The following is a 5,853-nucleotide window of genomic DNA, read 5'->3' as shown; positions in this document are numbered from 1 at the left end:
CGGACTTTCTTTTTGGAGCACAGCAAGAATATATATTATAGTAATTTTAAATAAATAATGCACAATAGAGCTTTGCACATGAAAAAATCTTTACCCCCCAACTGCGTCATGAACATAACCGTGAAGAGTCTCAGGCAAGTACTATGAATCAAAATTCAACTCCTACTCGTCATGAACATAACCACTAAGGGTCTCAGGCAAGCACTATGAATCAAAATTCAACTCCTACTCCATGTCCACCAGCCCGACAAGAAAATTAGTGCAATGATTGTCTCCCACACCTGATGCATGGAGAAACAAGCAACGAATCACGCTGCAAGCTTTGAGATATCCTCCAAAACTGCTAAAGCTCACCAAGGAGGACATAATACTCCCGTTGATCATCCGAACTAAAGCTAGAGTCCGAGCAAATATGAACTTGAGGACGTAGACTCCCCATGATCATTTGAACTGAAAGCAGGAATGTTCGAACCAAATATGAACTTGATAGATCCCACATCTTATGGCAAGAAGCTCGCACATTATGATATTCAAATATGATGAACCCCAAGCAACTGCAAAAATCACTTTTCACTCTTCCCAAGCAAGTGATCATGGGCTAGTATCGGCATTTAGAAAAGGGCTGATTTGAAAAAGGTAGTGAGGGTCTTCCAAAACAGCAAAAGAGCAAACAAAATGCGGTGAGCGTGGATCGAACACGCGACCTTCAGATCTTCAGTCTGACGCTCTCCCAACTGAGCTATCCCCGCAACATACTATTCTACCACTAGACCAGTGGCACTTTGTGATTTTAGAATTGGATTTTATATTTGGTGTACCCATAATCATTATATACCTTGTACCAAAAAAATCATATTTCCTTAGATTTAATCTCATTTTCTTCATCCCACAAAGGGGAAAGAGAAGTAAAGGAAGGTAATATATATTGAAGACTCGTCTACTAACAGGGAAGTGTGTTCTGTTTGACTTTGAATTTCTCTGTTATTAACCAAAAAAATAAAATATATGACACAAATAGAACCGAGTCTACACCCACCTACCCATCCCAAAACCAGCTCTATTTGATCACGGATGCCTCATGAATGCCTGGAAAAAGGGGAAAAAAGGTTAAAAAAAAGTATCAAGCGAGCTTGATCATTCGATTTTGTTTATAGAAACCACTAACTGTTCGCTGAATTGCATCCAGATGGATGATAAGAAGAAATATTGAATGTTAATTGTTGTTAGGTAAGAGAAGAAAGACGTGCTGATGCTTATTGTAGAGTTGAAAATGGTAGCAAATAGAAAAAGAAACCAAGTTCTTGGAACAAGTGTGATTTGATTTTTCCAAAAATGCTGCAATAAATAAAGTATTTGAATTGAGATAAGGTCTAGCTTGCAAGCTTCACTAAAAAATGGAACCTCTTCACAGAGGAGAACTACTATATAAGGTTGTGATGCACCTTCCAATCTCACCTCAAAAGGTTGTAGATCAAAGCAATCTTCTTATATTTTAGGTGGGGGTTGGAGGTTGTATTGCCAAAGATGAAGGGGCAACGGGCTTCTCTAGTACATGCTCTAGCATTTTTCGTGATGGTAGCCAATGTGACCGCTGTTAATCAATATTTCGCCCGCTCAGAAGTTAATATTGGAGACAGCAAGAAGTACCCAGCTGAAAAGGATCACAGTGATCGACCACTGGAGGGGGATTCACCGCGTCCATGGGAGCACAAATCACCTCCATGTGACACATCACCAACTCCAAAACCTCCTCAGTACTATAAGTCACCGCCCCCACCATTACCTTCCTTGCCTCCTCCTTATGTCTACAAATCACCACCTCCACCGTCTCCTTCCCCACCTCCTCCTTACGTCTACAAGCCATCACCTCCACCATCTCCTTCCCTTCTCCTCCCTACATCTACAAGTCACCGTCCCCACCATCTCCTTCCCCTCCTCCTTACATCTACAAGTCACCACCTCCACCATCTCCTTCCCCACCTCCTCCTTACATCTACAAGTCACCACCTCCACCATCTCCTTCCCCACCTCCTCCTTATGTCTACAAGTCACCACCTCCACCAGCACCTTCCCCACCTCCTCCATACATCTACAAGTCCCCACCCCCCCCATCACCCTCCCCACCTCCTCCTTCCATATACAACTCACCACCTCCACCATCTCCTTCCCCACCTCCTCCTTTTGCAAACAAGTCGCCTCCTCCACCATCTCCTTACATCTACAAGTCACCATCTCTCTCCCCACCGCCTCCCCCTACCAACTAGTCTCCACCTCCACCATCACCTTCCCCACCTCCTCCTTATCTCTACAAGTCCCCACTACCACCATCCGCTTCCCCTCCTCCTCCATCACCTACTCCACCTCCTCCTTACCTCTACAAGTCCCCACCCCCCACCATCACATTCTCCACCTCCTCCTTACGCCTACAACTCCCCGCCCCAGCCATCTCCTTTTCCACCTCCTCTTTACCTCTACAAGTCACCACCCCCTCCATTTTCCTCACCTCCTAATTACCACTAAAGTTCTCCACCGCCACCTTGATCACCATCCTCCCTTCTTTCATAATATTTAAAGTACCCACGGCCGCCTTCTTAGCACATTCACCAGCGTACTACTTTTAGTCTTACTCACCCTGATCACTTCAATGTTCATTTGTATCACTATTGATTACCATCCTCCATCACCTTTCTTGTCTTTTACTTAATGCTAATTGCCACTTCACCATGCATCCTGCTTATGGCCTCATAAGTCTCTACCATTTGAAAAGGTTTCATTCATTCTCCTATAAGTCTCCTTCCCTATCCCAAATTCTAGTAGACGAGTCAAGAGCTTGCTCAAGTCACTTTTACAATCTATAAACATGCATAAGTGGATTCAATAACAAATCTACCTGGCAATTAGCAAATTGAAATTGATGTATTTGTTTGTATTGCTTTACTATGTAAGCATAAGGTATTTTTCAGCAACTTTCATACTTCTCAGTCAAATTAACTGTGTTATAGCAACTATTCTTTTAAGAAACGAAAATCTTCTTGTCTCCATTTGAATTCATAATTGCACTGTCACTTTATTATCTTCACTTACCTCATGGAAGAATGATGCAACAAATCCAACCATAGGCCAAATATCTGTATGGATGTGATCTAAATAAGCAACATATGAATTTCATTCTCTAATTCAAACATTTCCTCTTTTGTGCAATGTCATATGTTGGGGTTGCATAAGGTTAGATCACATCAAGCTTTTTAAAACCCTAACCATGACCTTGAAAAGGGGTAGGCTAGGCTGGCCGGGTTGGACAGGGCCATATTAGACACGTAAGCTTGACTCTGACTCTAACCACAAAACAATAAGGCAATGCATGATTTTGTATTCTTGCTACCGAGAACTTACACCCCTACCATATATGCGCTCTAATCAGGATTGACATCCCCCACCCCCAAATCCCAACTACACTGTTGTTTTAGGAACCTTAGAAATGGAAGAATGGCAGACGCATCCCGTTCTAATTCCCCCATCATCACACTAGATCACTAAGTTTCAACCTCTGAAGATTCCAACCTTGCTGCCAACCAAGTTATCTGCTACCACATTTCTTTCCTTGTGACAATGAGAAATCTTTCATTTTATGTTGTCCAAGAACACAAGAAGCCCTCTCCCTCACTCCAATACCCACGAAGGTATATTTCATTGCTGAATAAGCACCAATACAACCAATGAATCACTTTCCACCCAAAGCTACCATATCCCCAAAGACCATGTCCATTCCAGCCCAAGTATAAACACCTTTATGTGTGCCTCAAAGTTTGTTCGCACCTCCGGACAAACTTGGTATGTTTTAACTACTCTTGCATGCTCATTCCAAACCACCCCAGAAGCCCCTGCTCTTCCTTGATGTCACATCCCCCTAGCTGGTACCCTAATTACAATACCCGGAGGTGTGATCCACAACCCCGAAGATCAATTCTCAACAATCACCCTCCCACATAGCACAATAGTATAATCAAAAGCAAAGAAAAATCACTATAATAATGTAATTAAAGAAACAATCAAGGAAGGATCTTAGAAGGATCTCCAATCAATAATTAGAGTGCAGAAAAATGATACCAATATAGAATCAGAGTATAGAGTATAGTGGAAATAAACTCTAAAATCAAATGTGAAAAGGTAGATCAAAATCTAAAGTATTACATCTGAATAAATCAAAGAAGTTTGAACTAATCTAAGTCTTCCATCGGTTCTTCCTCTTCTTCTTCGACCTTCGCCTTTTCCCCTTGGGCTTGTGTACTTGCATCTGAGGATCTACATCCAGCTCACGTTCCCAATGGCGAACAAGACGATGTCTATCATCATTAATGGGTGCTGTCACAGTAGTCCAAACTGGTACTTGGGTTGTACCATGGCCCACTATCTTCTCCCACTATTTCTATAGCTGCATCATATAGGGAAGAATCCTCACCACATGAGCTCAGGATCTTTTCCTCACCTGCATAGTCATTTAACAAATGTTGTCCTCAAGGGTGAGCTCAAAAGAACTCAACAAGTAGTTCAAATACAAACAACCATTACAGTCAATATTCAAGAACAAAGCATGATTCAATATGATATGAGAAAATGTGCATGTGTGCATCTAACTCTAACATATGCTAGTCTCTAGTGGCGAACATACGTTAAGATAGAACACCATACTCCTCTGGGCAGTCTCAGTCACTCTCCCTCACGGCTCTTAAGCATGTCTTTTGGGTTCTCCGTGGTAGTTGGGTCAGGGCATCCATCTCAGACAATCACCATGGCTGGGGTTTAGGTCACCACTCTCTCACTCCACCATTGGTATGAGTATTGGCGTGTGTTAGTGTTACCTAGCCCAATGCATTCATTTACTGAGTCATATTAGTCTCGGGGTCGAATACTTCCTTTCCTTGCCTTTGGCAATCCGTTCCAATACCTTTCCCCCTTTCATCGTATTTTATGGCTCTAACCAACTCGAACTATTGGACTCTTAACTCTATTGGTCATCCACATATAATAAACGGGAAGCTCTCATGTCCTCTCACAGGTTGTCTACCAGTCTTGAGAGCTCATGAGCCCTTGCTTATTATGTGCGACCCTACCAATGAATGCCCTCAACATTGTGATTGTGTCCTCTCACGGATTAGATACGGGTCTTGAGTGCCCACAATCCCCAATGCTACCATGGGTCACTCAGCCTCAATACCCACGCCGATGGGGTGTGATATGACGGGGTTTCTAACCAAACACTTCTAAACAAATCCTAGGTATGCCATCCAGTAATTATGAAAAGTGCCAAAGGGCACCATCGAAAAACGTCCCATACCACCTCCACTAATGTCTCGAGACAGAAATATCAAAATGGCATTCCCCGTTCCACTATCACAACTTAAGTAATCACAGTACAATATGATTTCATATATAACATTATATCATAATCCTTTACCGTTCACATTCATAACAAATTCGCATATCACGTAAATTGAATATCATAGTGAAATTACAGAGGCATATCTATTATGAACAAGTCCTAAAAATAGTAAATAAGATCTTGCTCTCAAAATAGAAAGTAAGTCATGCTATTTGTAAGTGAATGTCCTTACTTTTTGTTGTGAAATCCCACCTAACCCTAATCCGAAGACCCTATTTATTTTGGATGAGGAAGTGACTTGAATGATGTTTGACCTAGAAGTTGGACCTTAAGTTAAGTGTTGACATCTTTGGGAGGACCTATGAAGTTAGATTAGACCTTTCCTTAAGTTGATTGAGGACCCAAGTATTGGTTTTGGCCTTAGAGATCCAAAATTCAGCAAGCTGGCAAAGGGGGACTGCTTGGTCGATCCT

At 42.1% G+C, this 5,853-nt stretch overlaps 1 non-coding gene across 1 annotated transcript; it reads right to left on the bottom strand.

Annotated features, from left to right (window-relative positions):
• Window positions 1–676: 676 nt before the first annotated feature.
• On the bottom strand, window positions 677–749 carry TRNAF-GAA (transfer RNA phenylalanine (anticodon GAA)). Its single transcript has one exon. It is a non-coding gene; the product is annotated as a tRNA-Phe (tRNA).
• Window positions 750–5,853: the final 5,104 nt, after the last annotated feature.

Source organism: Hakea prostrata, chromosome 10 (assembly GCF_041222555.1).
Source record: "Hakea prostrata isolate BN-2017 chromosome 10, UWA_Hpros_2, whole genome shotgun sequence".
NCBI classification, from domain to species: domain Eukaryota; kingdom Viridiplantae; phylum Streptophyta; class Magnoliopsida; order Proteales; family Proteaceae; genus Hakea; species Hakea prostrata.
The sequence above is the reverse complement of the archived record's forward strand: the minus strand, read 5'-3'. Positions and strand labels throughout refer to the sequence as shown.